The sequence below is a fragment of the Bombus flavifrons genome, chromosome 8 (assembly GCF_040668555.2).
Source record: "Bombus flavifrons isolate JBK064 chromosome 8, iyBomFlav1_principal, whole genome shotgun sequence".
NCBI classification, from domain to species: Eukaryota; Metazoa; Arthropoda; class Insecta; order Hymenoptera; family Apidae; genus Bombus; species Bombus flavifrons.
Window position 1 is genome coordinate 8,628,087 of NC_138449.1, and position 24,728 is coordinate 8,652,814.

Here is a 24,728-nt window from a genome sequence, read left to right on the forward strand (position 1 = left end):
GGAATTAATAAACTGACAATATTACAACATTAAACAATAAATTTCTTCAAAATGGAAATATATTTTTCTTATACTGTATCAAATTATTGTAATTCTAATAAAGAAATTATGGCGTTGCCATTGCGCGCGGGAAGTTAACTATCAGAATATGTAATTTTCAATGACAAAATATTTTGTGCGGTCATCAGAGGATTAATTGAAAATGGAAATGTCACCAGCACTGTACTGCAATTGCGAGTTCGTAGGTGGACAGAGCAGTAGGTGTGAATGCATGAAAGAGCAAACGACAGTAATAGGTATTGTATTGCAAAACAACTGGCAGCAGTGCACTTTCGAAGAGTGTCGTATGCGTTCGTTAATTAGTTTATTCGGTCTATTATTATTTGAAAACTCCATGTTGAGTATGTCGCGTCATTGTGTACAAGCGAACGCAAATAATCACCATTCCTTCTTCATAGATGAGCATAAACTGCACTGCAATTACGTAGATTATTTTATCATAACAGAAAGAATGAGAGTAATAAGTGTACACTACATCTCAAAAGTATCTGAATATTCGTTGATTCTTGGTAAAATATATTTTAAGGACAAAATTACAAACAAATTAAATTGCTCCGATTTTATTCCTTATAATTATCATAGCTATGTGTAATAGCATGTTATGATCCGATTAAGCCAATATGTAATAATAAAATTGGTTTTGTAATTGTGAAAGCTCATAGAAGCATTTTATTACTTGTTTTACCTTTAGATCCTCTAATTTTTGACACAGATTTTTGTTTGAAAATGTAATACCATTGCTTAGTGTTAATTGTGATTTCAATAAGATACAATTGGTTATTAAAGCGTATAATGTGTTAATAACGCGTGTGTAATTAATTATATGCATTTAGTGCGCCTGATTTCCACTTAAGCTAGACTGGATTTCAAACGCATAACAGTGCAGCGTGTATCAGTGAATATTACTTTTTAAACATACTATTCATGACATCGAAAAGTATTTCAGATAAATATCGAGTAATATTGAGGAGGACGTAATCAAATGTCATTGATTCTTTATTCGAGACGAACGCGTTAATTATCGTGAATTATTTTCCGTTTATATCTCTTAAAACATTATTGTCAATGATACGTTCAAGCCCTTCTAACTCATCTTTTATTCTTCTTCCTATCTTTCTATCTCTAAGAAACGACAGTCCCGTATACACCTACTAAATCTAATAAAGTTGAAGGTAACAACGAAATAATAAGCATCTGTACATCGAATGTACATCGGAGGTAACTAACCGAAGCGCGTAATCCTCCGTGTCAGAATATTCCACATCGTTGTTAAAGGATTAATTGAAAATGGAGATGGTATCAACGCTGGTTTGAAATTGCCAGAATGTAAATGAATACAATAGACAGGCATAAACGCGTGTGCGCACACGACAGACATTGTTAGTCCGTAGTGAGACACTCGACCACGTTACGCCACTAATTTCAAAGCGCATCGCCAACCAGTTGATGACGTAATACATGAACACGACGTAGACGTAGTATCGAAACACATGTTTATCGCGTAACGAACCTTTTGATGCGTGAACAACGACTACGGGAAAAATGGAAACGAGAGTCGCGTGATTCACTGGCCGCAGGAAAATAAGGGATGAAAGTTATGGATGAACAGCGAGGCGCGAGGTAATCGACATGGAACCGCTCATTTTTTCCCTCACTGGAGCAAAAAGTCTGGAAAAAGTTATTTCCGTCGAATCGAGGAAACGTTCGTTCGAAAATCTATTTAGCCTATATCACCTTAGACGGAATATCGATATTCATTATTGTAAATTGCGATATAATTGACAAGGATGTTCATGATGCTCTTTAGTAACTTTTTTTTTTACAAGACAGGAAATGTATATTGATAAAATTATTGTAAATTGTAAAATTTCTCGTGATCTGTTCGTTAGAATAGAATAATTTGTTGTGTATATTCGTTATAATTTGAAACTAATTGTGATTGAAAAATAAGACTCCTTTGGTAGCATTTTCCGAATGGTGAACATTTCACCTACATATAAATAACTCTTACGCTTTTTTATGCTTTAATAAAAATTTCATGTCTTTTTATATCATTTATAGAAGTGATCATAGATGCTATATTATAGATAAAAAATACACCATTATTTTAAAAATTAGTTCTGACAAAACTAATATTTTTCGATATTTTCAGTCGAAAGTGGGAGAAAAATATAAAATGAAACTAGGATTGCTTTGACTTTATTTCTTATGATAGGCACTAACCAACTATTTAAACTGTGCGACTCATTTACATGGGCCATAGAGAAGCCCGACTATAAAGCAATCTTTAATATCGGCTATCCAGAGTCGCTATCAGTTCAGTATCTCTGAACTTTCAGAATCACTTCCGTTATGGTGCACTTAATTGCCATACGATTGTTGGAAAGACTATGAAACTACAGATTAAGAGCGTTGGTACGCTCATTTATTTTCAGACACATGGAAGGCAAGTATGACGTAATTGTCGAATTTCGTTATACTATTGTTTTATATATTACTATTCTTCCAAAGGAATGTTCTTACAATAAAGTAAGGAAATCGAGAGAGTGAGAATTCATAAATAGTCACGATTTCCTAATGTATATACTGTGATAAAACATATTTCATCCCATTTAATATAGTAACTATTGATACTATATTAAATGAATAATTTCTAATATTCCATTTCTTTACACTAACTGATTATCTTGAAATTCTATAAAATAGAAATTTAATAAGATATATTACAATAATATCACTTGTTTATAATACTTTCCAAACTAGATTAAGAAATAACAGTATCTTTTAAAAGTTTAGACGGATACTAAATGTAGTACACATCAATATTCTCAAATTTGATATTATTTCATATAATAAGGAAAATAATCCATGCTAATATTATAAAGAGAGAAGATCTGTATTTAGGCTTGTATGTGTATGTGTCTGAGATAATCTCAGAGTCAGAATTAATTAACAAGAAACTACATGCTTATGGTTAACACATACATTATTCATACTTCCCTTCCATTTTTGTTTCATATTACTCTTCCTTTCCCCTCGTTCGATCGTTTAATATTTAACTGACTAATTTAATGATTTACCTAGTTGCTAAATGATTGCTGCATGCTGGCCTTGAAATTTCAATTGTTCACTGAAATCTGTATTTCCGTTGCACTTGATTGATGGGACGAATAGCACATAACGGAAAAAGACGAATCGGTTGCCAATGAAACGCGTGCGCGCACGATCACACTTTCTAAAAACATACCAAATATATTATCGTACAAAGATAAATTCCCTGTAACGTGATCCCGGGGAAATTATGTCTTACGTCGTTCGAAAACTTGGCAGAAAAATTGGCAAACAAACTTTCTCACTCACTCATCGAGACGAATTTGTACGTTGACAAACGCGACGATCGATCATTCTAATCGATATCGATTGGCGATTCGAATAAAACATATTCGAAGTAGAACGAATTACCGACTCATAAATGCATCTTCCCAATTCCCTTTTCCGAATACGTGTAAAACATACTCGATGCTCGTTTATTAATGGAAACACCGTGAAAAAATAGTTTGTCTGTCGTAGTATCATAACCCTACGGCGTAAATATTCGAAAATCGAAACGCGAAATCGATACAGTGTGTAGGAGAGAGTTAAGCTACGTTCGACTTGAATATCGCTATTCATTAAGCAAGTTAACATGCATTAATTACGAATATACTTACTCGTTGGCCGAAATAATCTCTTATAATATGTTGCGTTTTCCCAACGAATTTTATAATCACTTCACATCGATTTATACTCAACTCTGTAAACACTACGTGATCACTTTGAAATAATTCGATTGAAACTATAGTACACATATGCATTGCATAGTAAACGTTCGTCGCGACACGCCATCTGCGTATGCCCATGTATAACTGTCGCCATTACGAAATGTGTCTCGGCTCGATATGTTTACATTTTGTGCGGCTTCGAATTGCGTCTCAGTTTTGGTATCTGTAAGTTTACATTCTGTTCGGCTCGATCGCGTTCGCGAGGAAAACATTTCGTGTATTAGTACGTAACGAACCCCAGTCAGGGTCGGTCACAAAGTGTAAAGTGTAAAATTTCCGTTACGAAGTGTTCTATGGTGCCGGTTCTAACTTGCGATGGAATTTAGGAGAATGCAGTGGAAACGATCGGAATTACGGTAAGTCCTTCGCTTCAATTATTGTCATAATATCGTGGATGGACGGTGGAACCGCCTATAACGCGAGAGATATGTCTTATGTTACGAGAAACAGCGTTATATGAGCCACATATATTATACGTACATATGTATATGGTACAAATCTGCGTTATGCGGAAACACGTCATATGGGGCCTTACTGTGCAATATGGCGGAAAACGAATGTTCTCGAAAAACATACTGCGCCTACTTTGCTAACGTGTTTTGATTTCGACGCAATACAGATATTATATGAATACGATGAAAGGAACGTATCGATATAGCACCCAAAGCTATGCAGTACGTGGATAAGCCTAACACAATTTATAAAAATCATTTGTACTTCCAAAAGTATTTACCACTATATCCAAATACGCGTAAAAAACTTATATGAATTAAAAAATGTTCAATCAATTAACAATCTATACTACAGAATAACATTTTTTATCGTTTGAGATGTGAATATCAAATTCCTCTAAAAGAACTAATTTTTTATTTTTCAAGTTAGATATTTTAAAATAACTTAAAACTTTCATTTTTAATTTTAAGAAGCATACTATAATTCGTATTAATCTTTCTGGTGCAGTGGTACTTAAGGATCTTAAAATAGGTACATGCAACAAAGTGGCTAAAAGGCAATCACGTATTAACATACCCACGTATTAACTTCAAACGCGATTATTCCAGCCCAATGAGTCCAACCATCCTTTACAGTTTACCGCATAGCAGAATATTCTAAGTATGTATCTACATATGTACGTATACACGTTCTATATAGATGTATCCTTAATATTTACTGATCTGCTTGTACACCATGGTCTATACTTTTTGTATCTTTACTTTCTTTATTAATATTTGGCGAATCATACCTCTTATCGCTGTAGAATGTCGCACGCGTTCTATAATCCTTGATAAGTATAAATAACATTCTATTTGAAGAAAAAGATGCAAGCAAAGGTCGATTTAAGTAAATATTTGAGTGCAATTGAAATAGAACTTCTACTTTATCAAAGTTGAGATTCTGTACTCGTTTAACAGCGAGCTTAAAATTGTATTTAAAGAGTGGGTTTTCTTTCAAAATTAAATTTTTCTTTGCACTTTCCTTCTACTTCTCTACTCAGAAATGACTTTACTTCGGTGTATAAGTTTTATTAGGAAGTGATCTTAAATCGATTTCGTAACATATTTTCAACAATCTTACACTTGTATATTTTATACAATTACCATATACGTTTCTGGAATGGAAGGATTCCTGTTTGAGAATTTTATGCTTCGTGATACAAGTTTAAGCCAATTGGAAAATCTGCTTCGGAAATTAATCACGAGGCACGAAATCGTTATTTCAATCGTATGAAATCGTAGCAGGTCTTTTCCAAGTTTTCTCAAGAATGCACACCGGTGCAGACGTATTATCAGGCGAGCTTTCCGAGTTCGGATGTATTCTTCATTGTTCGTGTTACAATCCTCACGAGCACGGTGTCTCGCGTGTATTTCCTCGAGAAACTACATCCCCAGACTTTCGCGCGTATACGTATCCGCTACTCAGCACCTACGCGAATACACTCAACAGGTTCGCGCGTCCACCCACACAACTTCCCGCCACGGTACATCCAACACGACTCGTTTTGTTTTCCTAGCACTGGCTGCGTTTTCTAAAGGTAAGCAAAACAATTAAATCAGTAACGAAGAACTTGTCGCGCGCGGAGTCACAAGAGAGTAGCCCTTCACGGGGAAGCTTATTGTGGCTTCCACTTCAGATAAGTGCTGTACGCTTGTGTATAGCTACGTTCAGCTCCGCGAAGCAATGAATCTCTTCCGCATCGGTGATTGCGCATTCGCGAAAAATTGCCCTGTAATGCGATTCCAGGGAAAATAAATTCACTGAAATAGAAAGATGTGTATTACGTAAGCTGTAAGCAATCGTTAAACGATCGAAGATTCAAATAAGCCTGTATTCAAAGTACGCCGCTTAACACTTAAATGCACTTTAGATTAGGCTTTTCATACGTCGTTAAGATTCAGTGTATTGTTTAATTAAATTTAATTGGTAACGAAATAGATATCTGAATTACTGTAATCCAGTATACGGTAACACTGTATAGTAGCATACGAAAGTATTTGAATGTTTACAACAAAAAGTTTCATCTCTGTATCATGTCTGCGTTATGTAAAACTATCTTGAAATTTCATTTATTACTGCATTACAAAATGAGGCGATTGTCGTGATTATATTGATCAAATTTGTAATCAATTTGAAAATGTACCTAGAAGCTACAAAATATTTACTGCAAATATGTATATTTAGTAAAAATTAGTATATAACACGAATAGTCACCTTAGGCATATGTATATTACCTAAGTATTGAAAATAGTCCTTACTAAATATTGAAACATTTACATTAACATAATGGGTAATTGATTATTGAAATGCTTTTGCTAAATTGCCAAGTTGCTAAATTTACCAATGTAACTACGATAGTCGATAGAGAAGAGTAACATTCCTCAAAATATATAATTGTTACACAGGAGAACAAATTAGATAACATATCACAATGTATTCAAAAATCCCTGTATGGTAGATGAATGAATATTTATTTACGAGATATTAAAAAGAATATACGAAATAAACACGTCAGGTATCGAATTCCAATTCTTGGTTGTAGAATTATAGACGTGCGATTGGTCTCAAGTACAGTTCTTTGTGCAAGTTAGGCGGAGGGCACGGAAGTGGTATTACACTCCATTCGCGATTTCAAAATTTTGATCAATGATGATAACGACGAGAACGCGGAGTTCTCGAATCGAGTCAGCGGGGACGATAAAAAGCATCGGTTACAGATTGCGAAGAGCCACGAGAATGGAATAGCTTGGGTGAAGGAGAGACTGGCGAGGGGTTAAAGGTGAAGGGAGGAAGAGATGGAAGAAGAGTGAGTTCGTATTAAGGGTAATGGGCATTATCTCCATCGATCCCGGCTCACTATCCTACCACCCGACTCCCACCTCGCCCATCACCCACTATTCCGGAGCTGCTGGATAGCTGGTTGGTTCGTTCGAGTTGGTCAGAGCAAAAACGCATGGGAATTCATCCGTCTATGGTGAACGGTGGATCATAAAATGCGGGTAACTCGACCAAGAGATATCGGTGAGCGCATGCGTAAATACCGGAACTCCGGTTTTTCTCTTGAAAAAATAATTACCCATTGAAATCAGTGGATTTGTTAATACGCCGCTCGTTTTCGCGTGACGGTAATTGAAAGAACGTGCAGCAGCGCTTTTCTCTCTCTTTTGTTCCTTTTTTTTTTTTTTTTTTTAAATTCGATCGAACCTCCTATTGCTATCCTTAACTCGGAACCAATTAAATCGCAGTTTACGATAATTTCGCAAAACTGCTGTCGAACGATTAAATCGTGGCTAGTTTATGAAACTTTCGGTACATAACGTTATCTGTCATCCGTGATACGGCCAGCATTTATACTTCAATCTCTATTGTTTTCGCTAATATTTATCGGAACGCGATAAATCCATATCTACAGATGGGGAAGAGGATATTTGTCTGGCTCGAGGCAAATCATACGCGCGAAGCCTGGAAATCGATTTGTCACCAGCGAACGGATGAAAGTTTTAAACGAAAACGTCACTTACAACGCCTCGATCCTCGCTAGACTTTCCTATTTCTCTGTTAAAAGTAAATTCTTATTTTCGCGGTGCGCGTTGACCTTCGACTTGCCTCGTTCCGACAACAATCTGACAACAATCCGACAACAATCCGACACGTTCTCCATCACCGTTTCGAATCATTAATCCATAATGTGCAATTTGGTATACCAGCAATCGAGTATATCTCGATCGAGTAACGAAGGAACACGTTACACTTGCTGAATACGTCTTTTAACGTTGTCGTACCACACCAATCTGTACTGATTGTACCTGCAATTGGCTTTCGCCGCAGTCGCCAGTTAATCAGTATAAATTAGGGCGTGGCGTTCGCTGAAACTTCAAAATGAACGTCTCGTAATAGGGACCAGGCGATACCCGAACCAGAGTTCGGTTTTTACGAGGGTTTTACCACTTTTCCATTACTGGCCGGTCGCCTGTGCGCGAACCGTCAAGTGGAAAGAGGGTGACGGTGACTAATTGTCGCAAAGGCGATCATGATATGTCCCTCCTCGTAAATCTGATTGGCTTCGCTTACTGACCTCGCTCGCAATCTCCCCGGTACGATCTGCTCCTTGTCGCACGTATACGTCGCACTACGCCCAATTCGGGACGGCATTTTTAGATTTCCCGAAATCGACCGCGGTCTTTTTCAGCGATCCAGAGATATAAACGGTGGCCTGACGAAGGCGCCGCCTTTAACCGGATAGGAACGGGCTGGACGAGATTCTTATCGGCCGCCACTCTAGCAGGAAGCGCCCTTCGCGAAATATATGAATCGACGGGGATGAAATGATGCGTTTGGATTACGGTGACCGATTCAACTGCCACGAAATAACCGGCTTCAAATTATCAGTTAGCTGTCGTTGAATGATTTTTTAACTGCATAGCCAGGGAGCGCGGCACACGCCTTTTTATCGTGCAACGTTCACTTCGTACACGCTCGTTACACTGAAATGCCGAGGTTCGATTTTTGCCTCGCGCAATTTCCAATTACTTGCACGTTACTTGTGCTTGAGAAAGCACGCTGATCGTTGTCGATTCTGTTCATTCCGCTCATGTTACTCGATCTTACACTGCCTTGTTTCATAGAATTGGGAAAGAGTAAAGAATATCGACTGTTACGTGTCTACCGTGCACTATGTTGCGTGCCGATGATTAAAGAACGTAGAAACTTGGAAGCTTTTAATTTCGTATAATTCGTATTAAACTACACACGAGATACGTCGGTGGAAAAGTGATGGAAAATTTATTACGTTTCATGCACATAAGTGTGTGCACTTTTTAAGTAACTTATTTATCGGTTTAAAGAAAGTTGGAAACATTTTCCGTTCTAAATAACGCTTTAGCTTATATATATTCACAGCCTTATTTAAAAATTGATATCATTCAAAAACTTGGATAGTTCCCAGTTATTCATAAATTATTAATATAATATATTTTATTAATTAAATTGTATCACTAAAAAAAATATTGCTTCTGGAATAGGATCAAATGTCATTTCTGTAGCTTATAAATCTGAAAAATTAAAAAAAAATCTTTCTCATAGCGTAACTCGAAGAATCCATTTTCCATTTGTACCACCTTATAACATCTCGAACATTCGGATGTATAAATTTCATATTACTTGATTTTTGCTCATAAACTTACGTACTAATTGATTTTTAACTTATTACATTTCGTATCTAGAGAAAAATAAGCGTTACGATTGAAGTTTAAATCCAAGTAAAAATAATTGCAATAGAATAGCTAACCTGAGAAAAGCATCGGAATTTCTCAAATGTTATTCTTCCCCTCTTGAGTCAAATTTTGTATCTAATCTCTATTAATCTTTCGTTTATTCTCAAGTCGTTAAATATCAACAATTAAATATTTAACATAAAATTTCAAGTTAGATACTAAAGTAAAAAATTAAAAATGTTTGGAATAAGTACATGAAGAATCGTAATAAATAAAAGATTGGTCATGGTAGAAAAGAATCTTAATCGAAAAGAGGAAGCAAACAAGTGGTGACAGAAGTTCTCACAGTAGGAATTATCTTTCACGGCGACATCCCACAGCTTCGCGGAAACCAGAAGATATCTGGATAGGAACGCGACGCGCCACCGGCATTCCTTGTTTCAATTCCTCTGCCTTCTCTGTTTCCCTTTCCATCTCTTCTCCTTAACTACACTCTCTTTGCCTGAGCAGGCCTTTTCCGATAAGTAGATCCCTATCGAAATTATCTAGAACATCCAGTTACATTATTACTGCGTTTGGGATATGGGAACCTGATCTAATAACCAAGTTCCTTGAAATTCGCTCTTGTGAACAGAAGCACAGTAATCCTTTGTAACTACAGATTCAAGTACATCGTTTAAGATGCTACTTCTAGAGAGGCGGGGAGGTTGAGAATCCGGAGGAATCGCATTTATATTATTATATTTCCAAAAAATATGCGTACTAAGAATTTGAACTAGGAAATTATCAAAATTATAAGATGTTTGAAAACAGTAAAGCAATAAATAGTAATATGTTACGTTAGATAGAAATTTATGTTGTATAAAAAACATTAATAGAAGATATTGGTGCCTAAGTTATACTTTGTTAATACAAATACGTATGAGAAGTTGATTTCGTAGGTTTATTTATTTTTCTCTTATTAATTCTTAAGAAAAGGTTTTAGAATTGTCCGTCTAGATAAAAATGTCCCGTCAAATATCGTTTCATTTTCTTTCATTTTATCGTTACGTAGGGGATGTTATCATTATATAAGGACTTACATTCTTTTGTATTAATTTGGAGAAATTGTGATTTATGGTCCTGTCAACCTTTTTCCCTTCTGATATTATTAAAAATGCTAGTTGATTATTTGGTAAATTTATCTTCTGCGTATGACAGGTTGGTAGGATAGAAAAGATTTTCTTAGATTTTATTAGTAGTTAAAAAAATAAATTTTGACTAATCATTATTACAAAATCTACCAATGACTGAAGATTCTGTATTTCTTACAAAGTATTTCTTAAGTAGACAAAATCTGGCGAATTTTACGTCAACATTGTTTTGTCACTTCTATTATACAGGTTCAGCTAGACTCAGTTAATATTAGTCAAATGTTATATAATTAATAATCAAAAAATAGAATTTATTTGTTAATCTCATTTAATTTTATTATTAAAGATGCTTCTAACATTAAAAATATTTATTATACTAGCTTATATTTATTCTATTTCTTCCACTCTTATTTCACTACTATGTAAATACATAATTGACATTTGAATTTAAAGTTCGATAAAGGAGCTTCGCTTCGTCAAAATAGACAGCAACGACGACTGCTCGGATTTAGGTATCGCCCCTTTAAAACATAGGAGTTAAAAATGGTGAGGGTACAGCGTTAGGGGAAGTTCTTTGATAGAGCCGTAACGAAAAAGTATGCGGATAAACGGGGTGGACGGGTGAGATTGTTGTAGTAACAGGAGAAGGGTGAAGCGTAATGTTTTGCGCGGCAGGACCCGCATGACGTAGCATTAAGATAGTATCCTTCCCTGGGAGAGTAATAAATACGCAAACAAACTTTCCTCGTTAACCTATCGGGGATTCGACAGATCATGGTCGCAGGTTATGTCGAAAACGTGAATCAGATAAAAATCATTCATTTCGCTTAAACGTGAAAAAAGATCTCTCTTCGTATTTACAACGTGATATAGAAAATTGAGGAGCGTTTTCATTTTTAGATTCAACGCTATTACATCTATAAAACGATTTAAGTACCTTGTTGCTATTAATTTCATTGATAACAGCTCTACATTCCCGATGCAACAGACTCTAGACTTGATGTATAAAAGTCACTCGTACATTGAACGACGGTTTCCATACACGTACTTCCCACAGCTATTCGAAATGTTTAAAATTACATGTTGCGGTGCGGTTAATGATTAATGTTTCAATGCGCTTAAATGCCACTTCGTCGGAACAACTCTTGTTCTATTTATCGGTAATAATTATTATAATTCAAATCTGTTATATATATTTAATGTTACTGCGATGAGATTTTCAAACGCGTTGCTTGTATTTACATAACTAATTGTAATGTAGAATTATTGAATACGTATTTATATAATCACAATTATATTTCATCGCATTTTTTATTTTAAAAGCTAATGGTTTTTGTTCATAATATACGCTATGAATTTATTGTCATTTGTTCTAGCCTGTTTCATTATTTCGTATTCTCATCGCAGATAGTAGAATTTAGAGCAAAGTGATAAATAATATAGTAGGTATTTGATATGTTTGTTCCCTAAAATTCACTAAATGAAAGTTCTGCCGTGTTTAGGGTTTGATGAAATAATTTTCAAGGAATCTTCTCGGCTATTATAATTTCTTCTTTGTTTTATCGTATCAGTAAGGTGAGATAAAAAATATATCAGTAAATGTAATTTATAAGTTACATATAATTTGAGACACCTGTAAATTGTACAATTTTTTCATTTACGTCGTTAATTCGCCTTTTCTCAATTGAAATCTTTTATTGAAATTCGAAAGAATTCATCTTAACCCACCATACAATTCGAAAGAAGAAAATGTTTTAACTAGAACGGTTTCTGGAGTTGCACGTTTGTATCTTAACAATGTGGTAGGCTTTATTGCGGTATCAGTAACAATGGTGCGTATGAATTCATTTGCGGTTTCTCGCATTACAGCGACGTTAATCGTGCGCACGCGCCTCAATGGAAAGTGGTATTTTGTGTAATACCTATCTTCAAACGTAAAACTGTTCTATCTCATCCTCTTCCAGCCCCTTTTCTTCCTACCGCCCTCTTCGCGTACTCTCCATCTATCTTCGTTCGTCGAGCGTAATTCAATTCTCGGAGCGGAGTGGAAGCATCAAAATATTAGCATATTGATCAGCCTACCTCTGGCTGCTCTCTTAAATCCACAAGCGTGAAACGCACTTAATGCGAGCAACCACTTTGGCTGTTGCTACAGCGAATGCAATATCCGTCGCCTGTTGCGATCATCCATATTGTACCTGATCTCTGGATACCGATACAACCTTTCCAAAGAAAATGTTACGTTAATAAGTCGCTACCCGATGCCCAAGAAATGATACAACTTTAACACGATAAAGAGCGTGGAAACTTGACAAAATATGATCCACTGCTCGTCGTACTGGTTTATTCGCTGATAAAGCTGATGTTTCGTCTTGACTCGATTATAATTTTAAAATAAAACGATGTTATGGGAGAGATAAAGGAATTTTTGTTTTTTTTTTTTTTAATAGATATTCAATTCCAAGAATGAAGTAAATAACTGTTTCAAAAAAGAAAGTTAAAAGAATGTTAAACATATAAAACATATGATAAACATGTAAGGATTTTAAAAAGATTTTATGAGCAAATCCTACTACTACAAACTTATTGTTTTTTTTTTAAATAAAAGCCAATCTTCAACGAAATCTTCAAGGGAATTAAAAGAAATGTCATCGGAGCCAAGAATTATACGTTTTGTATAGAATGTCCATCGATTTTAGATAATACATTAGAAGCAAAAGCCTATTCTATTAGTACGTATCTTATTCAAAGAAGAAAAGGTGTATTGTTGGTGACAAAGACCAAAACGGCGACACGTGAACGTGCCTAATGACCGCAAATTTTAATGCGGGGGCAACGTGCTTCGAGAGAAGAACGGTGTCCACGCTTGTCTTTTCAAACGACCCTCTCTCGCCACGCGACGATCTGATTAAGGCGAATTTCACGCTACAAGTAATTTTCGAGCTCATAATAGAATTCGCTCTATGTATAAAACCCTTGAAAAGTCTGAAAATAATGTAGACGACCGAAGTTTCAGACGTTCGAAGGCTGGCGGGGAGATAAAATCGACGAAACAAAAGCGAATTAATCCGCCGCGTTTCAAGCGGCCGTGCAATATTAAACGCTTATTTCGATTACAACGCGATTTGACGCGATTACGAATCGAACGTTTTTGGGCCAGCACATCGATTAATAGAAACGCGGTTTAATGAACCTGACAAATAATTAATATTAATGTTTTCAATTAAATAGTAACGAATCCCATTATGCGCGCGAATCTTTCCGAATTCACAATAAAATTAACAGCAAACGAATCGCCGATGCTAATTTACATACATACCACATACGTGAATTAGCTATCGTGTACCACAATTGGCATACCATAATCTACACCAATGCTCATTAACATGATGGTGATCGAAATTAAAACCATTAACCCGACGAACTGCGTTTTGTGCAATTATTTCGCTATCAATCTTTTATTAGATCCTCTCTACTCGTACTTCTCGTATAATGTTTGTATCTATGTAACTAATTGCAATTTTTAACCTGTGTGGTTCCGCTTGCAAAATTGAATTAATATTATTAATGAACTTTTACAAGCTATAAGTCGCAATAATTAATAGATAATAAATGCTATGTAATAATACTGCATAGCAGTAAAGAGTTGGACAATAAAATGAACGAATCTATGCAACTACATTTTACAGATCACATGTTATCAGAAATTTGTAATCTAGAAGTTATAATCTGTCAATTTACTGCAAAAAAAAATGTTATATTAGTTATTATTATTAGGTTATTATGTCAGAAAGTTTTGTTAATTGATTTCACCACTGCATCGAACAAAACGATTTATGATAGATTGTGTATCTCGAGACGTGTGAAGCAAATCCAGTCAGTGAACACGACTTCCGTATGCGGCTTGCAGCTGCTACTTTACAGGTGGATGTACGATGGTATGCTCTTGTCAGCTAGCTAGCCAGCATAGTGTTAGCCATCTAGTCAGTCAGTCAGTCAACCAGCTAAACAGCTGTCACCCTAGTGAATACTACACTGCACTGGTTTGACACCTGCTGGTCGCTGAACTATACACCGTCGATCAAAAGTTAAGGATTATCTTCGTTAAATGCTGATTATTGAGTGATAATTTATGAAGCATTCACTGTTCAGATATTTTCGGCTTGAAAAAGATTTGACGGATAATACCGTTTTCAAGCGTTCAAATGTGTCAACATTTTATTACCCGAAACTTGAATAGGATAGGATATGATAGATATCATCTAGGATTGCAGTAAACAGAAAGATTCATCCAAATCGGAACTTCAAACTTGGGAATATAAAGCGAAGTGTTGGCCGTTAAAAAATTTTACGACATATGTTTGTCTTTCCCCGATGAAGTAATTTTAATTTAAATTTATATACGACGAAAAGCTTTTCTTGTATTTTTAAGTAGAAAAATAATGGATTTGGAACGACGTTTCACTGTTATTTTTTCTTCCAACGATTTGCATAGTTTAATGTGCGACACTGTCTTAAAAAGTTCAGCATATCACGGAAATAAAATTTTTGAATTTATAATTAATTTGTTCCACGATAGTTTTATCAAGTCAAATAATAAGGAAATGGTAAGAAACTAACAAAAGATACCAAATAAAACATATCAAAGATATTTCTTACGTTAAAATATAATTATGAGAATAATAATAATATAGGATTAAACTAAAATTTGAGATCGAAGTTGATTTTAGTTGTCAACGCTATTTTACCCAAAGATTATATTAGTTATATCTCATTAATTTAGTAAAAAATTATATATGGTCTATATAGAACTATACTTCATTTTGGTTTACGTCTATACAATTAAACTCGATTTTTTTCACATATTGATATGAACCAATTAAAATAACGAAGAGACACGGAAAAGAGAGAAAGAAAGAGAAAGAAAGAATGAAAAAGAAAAAGAAAGAAGAATATCTGCCTTTTCCTATTCAACGTTTTTCACCTCACTCAATCCATTCATGGAGTTAAACAGAAGAGAAACCCTTGTGTGACCTCACCATTAAGAATCTGATTACTACGTTAATGCATTTTTAGCTTTAAACAATACCAAAGCTTGAAGTTCTAGAATTTCTATTAAGTGGTATACGTTTATAATAGATTAAATAATAAATAATTACTTATTTTTTTATATATGTATACCATAAGTACTTGATGTTTCATGACAAAACTTTTCAGCAAGTTGAACACTTTTCGGAATTTCCAGAATCGTTTTGTGATCACTCACTTGGTAAATTAGAATATAGGATTCAAATGGTTCGCGTTGAACACGCAATTCATCGTTTCCATAGAAGTATACAATGCTCAAGAAGGTTCCATTACTTCGAATCAAAGAGAAGAAAGAGATAAAGTATTCGTTCGCACGCTCACCAGACATTTTTTCGCTGAAAAGCAATCCACGTCTGTTGTCGATCAAGTCTAACGGTGAGACTTTTTCTCACGGACCGTCTTTCATGGCTGAGTCTTCTCATGCCAAATTTTAGATTTATCCGTCGCCGAAAGGGGGTCAGATTTTGCTCCGGCAGTCGAGGCAGCCGGCCAACTGCACGCAAATCCATGCGGTTTTCCACGTGTAATCCACCAGACTTCGTCCCGCAAAAGCGGATAGAAAAGGATAGGAGCGATATTCGAGTAGGATCTCGATTCGGTGCGTCGTCCACTTCCGCGATGTTTCGTTCCTTCGATGTATCTTGGCGTCACCGGTGCACCCGTCTCTATATCCTGCCACTGAACCAGTATTCTTAGGTATCGTCGAATATTTCTGTCCGCCACTGAATATCTTTGTCCCCGCGACGATATCTTGAATCCTCCTCCTGTCGTCCCTCGCTATCTTCTCTCCGTCTCTTCTTCTATTTCTCTGTAAATGTGTGGCTATGTAACATGCCGATATATTCGAAGAGCAACGGGGGACGAGTGTACGTGACCGTTTGATACTTGTACGTCCGGTTTTTACTAGGGAAATGCTATCTAAGCATCGACCAAGGTCTCATTTTCAGCCAAAACAATATCATTTCGTTGCCGGTATGGGGTTTTCCTTCCTCTCTCGGGCCACTTCTCCGGTCACGACAGGTAGCGGTTCCGGTTTTCGCCTGGTAACGCGACTAACCGGACTCCTCTCGACAGTCATTCGGTCCTCTGGGTGTTTCGCGGCTATAGCGTAGAACCTGCACGATTGGCCAGGCAACAACACCGGCAGTACCACTAGCTACAACACTAGCTGCAACACTAGCACTACTAGCTCTATACCCCTTCGTCTCCATCAAGTTTAACTTGGCGCAGCGAATTTCCAAGTACCGTTTTACGAGTTTTCGTTGCCACTGGGAATAGACGGATCAGTCGTTACGCCGCTCGGTAAATGTTGTTCCCGAAGTGACTACTCTACCTGTACGATACGCTCGGTCGTCTCTATGGAACTGGTCGGATAATCAATTTTGCAGCGAGATTACAATTCGTTTGCGACGCTACCGGAAACACCGCTATATCGTTAATTAGCTGCAAATCAGTTTTACTTTTTCACTGCGATCCACCAGTTCCGACAAATTTGTTGCGATTCGTCCGAATCTCGTTGGTTTGCCGAATCTCGTTCCGTTCCGATGTCATATATTGTTTACTTTAGCTGGGCATGTTATTTTTTTTTCACTGCGAAACTCGCTCATATTTGCATGCGTTTGTTTGCTATTGTTATAACAGAATTTTATACGAGCAAACATTTTCAAATGTTTGCTCTATGCTTTCTTTCTTGTTTGCCGTGCGTATGAAAGCTTACGTGGAAACGTTTTGTTTCCTAAGTACTTGTCAATCGTTTTATGTGATTGTGATTTGTAAAGTTTCGCTAACAGTTATATTCAATTGTGCCGGTAGACCCTGATGAATTCCTAATACCTACATAAGCAGTTAATTTCCAATAGTTCACACTGTAGCATACGTGTCAACTCTATGGAACGAAGTATTTTTGATCTTGCACAATACTCGATGGAAGTAGGATTTGATTTCTGTTTTCAAAGCACATGAAATATATTTTTTTATTTTTCAAAATCTGAATAGTTGCGTCAAGTAAAATGACATTTTCCCTTTAAATAATACAGAATAATACAGAAACATACACAAGGTGCATTCAACGAATTGCTGTGTGTTCGTGTCGACAACGTTGTGATAAGCGGGCTAATCCCTTAGCCGCTTAAGGGCCATTGCAAACATACCTAAGTGTGAAATGTACCCTATTTGTATGTATGTAAAATAACATCATGTTTCCAGAAAAATAACGACTTTTGAAACTTCGTTGCACAGTTTTCCTCATTTAAATTTTTATAAATCCCATTTGCAACCCTGTCTTGCATTCGACGTAATTTAGTTTTCTTCTCCTAAAGGGGAAAGGTTCTCTTCGTAACGTGAAATGAAATGTAAATCAGAAGATTAAATATAAGCACGCAGATTGATTTAAAACTTCTATTAGTATTACATATGTTGACTAAAAATGTCACTGAAATTTGCGATTATTTTTTTGACTAATGTCGTAAAAAAAAATTTGAACAATTTTATAAGTATGCATTTTTGGAGCATGAAAATTGGAAATGCAAGTAGACCAGATAAAATAATTTTTGCTTCAACATTTTTAACTAAAAATCGGTTAACTACGATCAATGAATAGTCTAGTTAGTCGGTTCAATTGTGAGGATCGAATGTTGTCATGCATTAACTGCAATCAGCGTGTGTTATTTCCTAAAACGTTTTTTAACCGTACATTCAGTATAAATTTGGTGGCGTATACGAGATAGTGAAATTGTAGCTAAATTGTAACAGTAAAATATGATGAATAATTCGTAAACATAGGAATACGAATGGAAGTAGTAATATGAATTGTTGCATCACAACACAAAACTGGCTAAAAAACAAAACGAGGGATAAATCGGAGTTTGTATAAACGTTTTTATTAACTTTATAGTTATACTTATCATATATTACGGAATATTATTTGAAAAATAGAAGAATGTTTCTGACTTCTTTGCTATAATGAACTACTATAATCAGTGTTGTATATTTATAATTATACTCATTTACAAATATCTCGATATTCTATTATCTATTCTTTTATACTTTGGAAAATAAATATTCTTTTTTTCTCTCTCTCGTTATTAGACATAAAAACGTTCTTTGTTTTGCTAAAAAAAAAATCGAATCATTCTGAGTTTGTTTTCGTTACCTTGCGCGTTATACACGTCGTGCTAAAGATTTTCCTTCGTGGTATGCGGATATTGACAATCACCTGTGACTATAGAGTTGAGTAGTAGGCAGTCACGATATTTTTAGATATTATCGTGATAACGTGTAAGGTCACTTTTTTCTGGGTTTCTGATCAATGCTTTCAACGATTATCTAGTATTGGTATAATTCATGTCGCGACACATGCCTTAAATATATATACTTGCGTTGCAATGTATAATAGGTAATTCAATTATTTAGATACGATCATCATAGATATTTAACACGATCAAAAATGCATTTTCTGAAAATCAGATATTTTGAATTACGTCACTTTCGAAACAAAAATTGAATATGATGAAATATTTGTAACGGTATTTAAATATTAAATTCATTACGTTTCATACTTGTTAAACCTTAGGTATAATTATATTTCTCGTCCCTACTGATAGGAGAGTTTGTATTTCCAGGGAAAAATATAATGCTCTTTGATACTTCTGATAATAAAAGGATATAATATATTCGATAATATATACGGTTATAACAAAATTCTGAAGTCATATCCCTTTTTGCCAGAATACTATAAACCATTGAATTAATCCTCGCACAGGAAATATTGAAAAGTACAAAAGAAGATCGTTCAAAACGAAAAACTTCCGTCGCTTTTGTATTAATAAAAACATTCCGGAAATTATTTAAAATAGGTCATCCAAGTTCGAACAAAACACGTAAAAGCGGAGTCGCACTATAAACGAAAAAAAAAAAAAAAAACGCGGAACGTTCAATTAATTCGAAAGTACGATATTTTGCGCGGAAACGAAAATAACGCCTGTTCGAGGGTTCGATACGAATCTGCACCATCGCAATTTCTACCAATTAATAATAGCAATTATCTATAGAATTAACAATGCCAACAGTTGTTACGACATAACAGCGACTGCAGTGGCTGTGATCAACGCTCAATATTGAACGTTACTTTATATCGGCCGACGGTGTAATTAATTAATAATCAAATTCAAACGCATCCGTGAGCAGCGGTAACGAACGAGCTCGGTCAGAATGAAGAGTCGTGTCGATAAATCCGTGCTGAAACCGAGACTACCAGCGAGAGGTCGAAACAAGCCGCAATCAGGTGGAAGGCGCGGAAAACGCGAAAACTTAAGCGGAACTGAATAAAGTGGCCTCGAAGCAGCCCGTTGGCAAGAGGCCGGCGACGACCGGGTGGCAGAGTTGGGATGGAAGGGTGAATATAGAAAGACTGGCTGGTTACCACCCCTGCAAGGTACCTATGTAGCATTCAGCAGCGCGGATGGTGGTGGCGCGGCCTGGCGCGCCAACTAAAATTGAATCTGCGGACGAAACTTCGGTAACCTCGTCAGGAAACCGAAGCTAAAGCCATCCATCGCCTCCGCTTTCGTCGTCGGCCTCTTTCCCATCGGCGTACCCATTGTCGACTTCTGTTCTATCTTGGAAAATTGCTACCTCTTTCGTTCATTCTCACCTCTCGCAGTCAATGTTTCTTCTTTTTTTATCTCATGGTTCTCCAACGCGGCCGCCGCCAACGCGATACCAAATGCATTCGTTCTATCGTATACGCGTTGATAGATCGAGGCGAGGCCAAGGGAAACTGGAATTTCTCGAGTTTCTCTCTGTTCTTCGAACGATTGGTCCGAACTTTGTTGCTCGTTAATCTCGTTGCAGAGTTTAAGAGCCATAGATAGTGATACTTTAGCTGGAATCGTTAATGCGGCTCGTTCATAAATTTCCAGAGTTTATGGGATCAATAATTTCAAATAGTTCTTTCGAGAGTAGTAATACTTGGTAAATTACGGTATTCCTTGCTAATCGTGATATTTTTCGATTTAATCCTGCTCGTGGTTTCGGTCAGGAGGTGTTACGTGTTTCGAATTCAATTATGTTCTATGAAACGAAGATCTTTCTTTACAATATACCACTTGCGTTTCACGCGAACGAAATGTTTCACAGTTCCATTCTACCGTAACGCAAATTTCCGGGTAGCAATTGTGTAATTGGACAAGGCCGGTGCTTTCACTATTTGAACCTTTTCAGTATACACGTTTTGAAGTGAGCACAGTCGAAACACTGGTAAATGCTGACAACCTTTCGTCCAACTCAATTTCTGAATTACGATGTTCTTCGCTTGCGTTTGGACGAATTTCGTGTAATGCTAATGGGTGCCTTTTCGTTGTTACCAATATGTAAACAGCTGAACATGTTTACAGGCGCCTGCTCTCTGATAAAATATCTATATCCGTTCGACTAAATGTAAATGCTATATCTGCATTTGCGATCATCGAGACAAATTTGAAAAATAAATGCGATGCTATGAAAAAACATATTTATACACTCCCGTGATACTAATATATGTATCGATATATTATTACATTTAAACATATATATATTGGATCTTAATACACAGAGAATAAGACTTTTCTTGCGCATCGTCGTATTCTTGCAAGACACAATGTTAAATAATAGAAAGAATTATACACTACAGAAAGTTCCCCCTCTTCTACAACAAACTCCACTTGAAGCTTCTTGAGTGGACGCGAGAGCGCTAACGAAATTTCCGACCTATCTAAAGGGAATAATTTCGCGACGAATCCTTTACACTTTCGCTCCTTATTCCTATAAAACATCGGTAAACAGAATTAATTTTCTTATCAGAGCACGTTGCTTCCCTCGCGACGCTCTTCCTCCCACCCGGCGCTCTCTCACCAGTTGTAAATAATTGAGCATTCCATCTCGTCAGCGTAGCGCAGTTTCGTGCCACTGGGATGTCTTCGTTATCCCAAACGAGTCGTTTGGTAGCGAAACGTGGAACCTTAACACCTTCGTGAAAGCAAAAATTCCCTGCTCCCAGAGCGGTCGATGTATCCGGCACGTTGCGTGCGTCCCCAAGATAAGTGCTGGAAGTGTGCGAACGTGAACGAGCTAAGGAAAAGTAACGGAGGGCAGGGGAGCAAGGAATGGGTGGCTCGATAAAGAAGAAGAACGGCAAGCTCGCGTTTTGATGAATCTCGACGACGAGATGACCAGCAGCATCTAATCCTTAAGTAATTAACAGGATTGATTCACGTTGGAGTCCGATACGGGGCCAAATGCCGTGACGTCTGGTGGTCTTCGATAAATTCCATGCATCCACTTACCTACGTAGCTAACGTGCATGCCACGCAGGTAGTATACGTGGCGAAGTGGCACGATGCCGGGACTTGCGCCCTTGTTACGCTCCCACGACACGTACACTTGCGATGTAACGGTAACTACAGTTAGTACGTGCTAAGTGTGCGCGGCTAGGGATTGCCCTATTGGCAGCTCTACGTATTCCGCGCTCTGGATTACACATACGTGGATAAACACGCCTTTGAATGCTGTCGCGCCATGCATTACGCCGATTTATTCCTTTTTCTCTCTATTTCTTTCTTTCTTTTTTCCCCCGTTTTTGACTCGGATAAACGTTAAAGTTTCTCGACGCTAACAGATTCGGCGAGTCTATCATCGAGATACAGCGATGTCGTTTATTTGTACGGTAGTCGACTTTACTTTTATGTTTTCAGCATTAATAATACAGCAAGTGTTATAATTAGTCATGAAACGATATAAAGGTCGGAAAATCAACAAAAACAAACTTGTATTATTCTGTGTGGTTTTCGATCATTTTAATCGTATTTCGTTTAAAACACATGGTTCTGACGTTGTAAGTTAGTATAAGATTACGTTATATTCAAGAAAATATTTTAAGAGCTTGCTTCGTTCGATTAATATAAAACTATTTTTGCCAAGAATCATTTCTAAGAGATATTTGATTACTTTAGTGACAAATTCGATGGAAATAACGATAACAAGTAGAAGATCAATAATTTCTTAAACGTATCGTATGAATGAGTATGTAGACTTATGTACATGTATAAAGCAGTATACAATACACAATACTTACTGTTAGTGCATTTGAATACAACCATAAATATTAATATTAAAACTGTCGTTAAAATGTCCTGCAATTTTCTTTCAATCTTCTATTCAATCTATAGAAAAGTTAGAGTATAGGAATTTGAATCCCATATGTGTATCTTCTTTCTAGCTTTTTTTCAATAAGGTATGGAATATAGCCGAAGTAGATCTTAGAAGATTACAGGGTCACAACGATCGTTTAACGTCTTTGTTGGAAAACGTAAACAAACTCGCGTTTATAGAAAAGTAAATTTACAGAAAGCCAGGGAATATCCTCTTACTGCAAATCCAGGTCTAAATATATCGTTTCACGATAAAGTCTCCGATTTTTCTCAGTATCTTCTCTAAACTTTTATTGTATATCATCGCGAGTAAGCGATCGTTTTCTTCGTTGTAACAATATACAGGCTATTCTTAGTTACGGAACACGACTTTAACGATTATCATGCGTCCTAGATAAAAGATAACGGCGATAATCAATAGCTGGGAATTGACACGGACATAACTTTGCGTATTCGAACTTTGAAATTACGTAATCAAATATGATTTAGAAAGTTGGATTTCGATATCGTCACAGAAATTTCTGACGTTGCTCGGCAAATAGCCGCGAATGCTGAGACGCGTGATTTCGATCAAAATAGTTCATTCGTGTGGCATTATCGATGATCCGTATAATGCAACTATCTCTCCGTTTGAACGAACCTCTATTTCGCAGCGTCGATAACCCGTAAAAATCACTTTCCGTAATAATGTCAGTTGCCGTCTTCTTTCGTTACTTTTAATAAAAAGAGGGTAGCAAAGAAACTACGTAACAGCATCGTGTGGTTTAACGAGCAACTTCGAATAACCATAGGAACACGAGGAACGAGCTAAATTTCACGATGCAAAATCAATGCGAGCGCAATTTGTAATCAGAACCTCGTCGCGATCGCATGGATGAAATTGCCGTACTCGACTTACAACAACAACGAGAAAATTGGAGCGGCTGTGCGACAGTAAATACCGGTCGAAAAAGAAACCCTGCGAACAAGGCGTATAGTAGTCGAGACACGAGAGAAAGGTTCAAGCACTCTTTGAATTCTACCGTCCTAGAGTACTGTGTAGAACTTTTGAACGTACCGACAAGAGTACGCTGATGACGTTCCGAAACTGAACAACGGTGTATACAGCGGATACATGGCCGTAACAACGGTTTTCATTGTAATCCAGATACAAACCGGTACGTGCTAAGTACGCACAGTTAAGAGTTCCCCTTGTCTAGATACAACCACTCGACAGATTCGGTTTATCCGTGGATGACGAAACAGAGATATCTATTCCTGGTGAAATTATTTTTCCGCGACGTACCGTTGAACGTTTCGTCGTGGAAGCTATGCAAACGGAATCGTGGAAACAACGAGACGGTGCGTATTAGAAGGTACACGCGGTTCTGCATGCATTGGAGAGCACTTACGGATGATGGAACGCTGCACGGTTTCGACGAGGCGATACGCAACGTTACAGCACGATGTAAAGGATTTTCGTTGAAACGAAGAAAGATTCTGGCAGGAATTTCGTTCGAGTCGCGACTACAAAGTGCTGGCCAACAGCCAACCTTCTTTTTCCCGCGGCTTTGTCAAGCCGGCGGCCGAGTTATAAATTTTTAATTGAGCTATAACGTTTCGTCGGGGCTCACGGTAAATGTTTATTAGCCGGTAATTACCGGCAGATAATTGCTCTCGGCCGCTGGTAGATCTCTTGGTCGGGAACGAAGTCGCGCGAGAACGGCCGGTCACGAACGCTAATCGAGAAAAGTC

The 24,728-nt window shown here is 36.8% G+C and overlaps 1 protein-coding gene and 1 long non-coding RNA gene across 29 annotated transcripts in view; one reads left to right on the forward strand and one right to left on the reverse strand.

The window, feature by feature from the left end:
- The window catches only part of LOC138182723 (nucleolysin TIAR), a 585,490-nt gene that overhangs the window by 218,024 nt on the left and 342,738 nt on the right, over positions 1-24,728 (reverse strand). The gene's annotated exons all lie outside the window — the stretch shown is intronic.
- LOC138182727 (uncharacterized) overlaps positions 3,953-24,728 on the forward strand; it is a 482,518-nt gene continuing 461,742 nt past the window's right edge. For 10 of the 21 annotated variants that reach the window (XR_011173889.1, XR_011173884.1, XR_011173885.1 and 7 more), the window contains exon 1: positions 3,963-4,237. This is a non-coding gene — a long non-coding RNA (uncharacterized LOC138182727). Of the gene's footprint in view, positions 4,238-24,728 lie in introns of all 21 variants that reach the window. The other 11 variants (XR_011173875.1, XR_011173880.1, XR_011173876.1 and 8 more) reach the window with 4 other exon arrangements.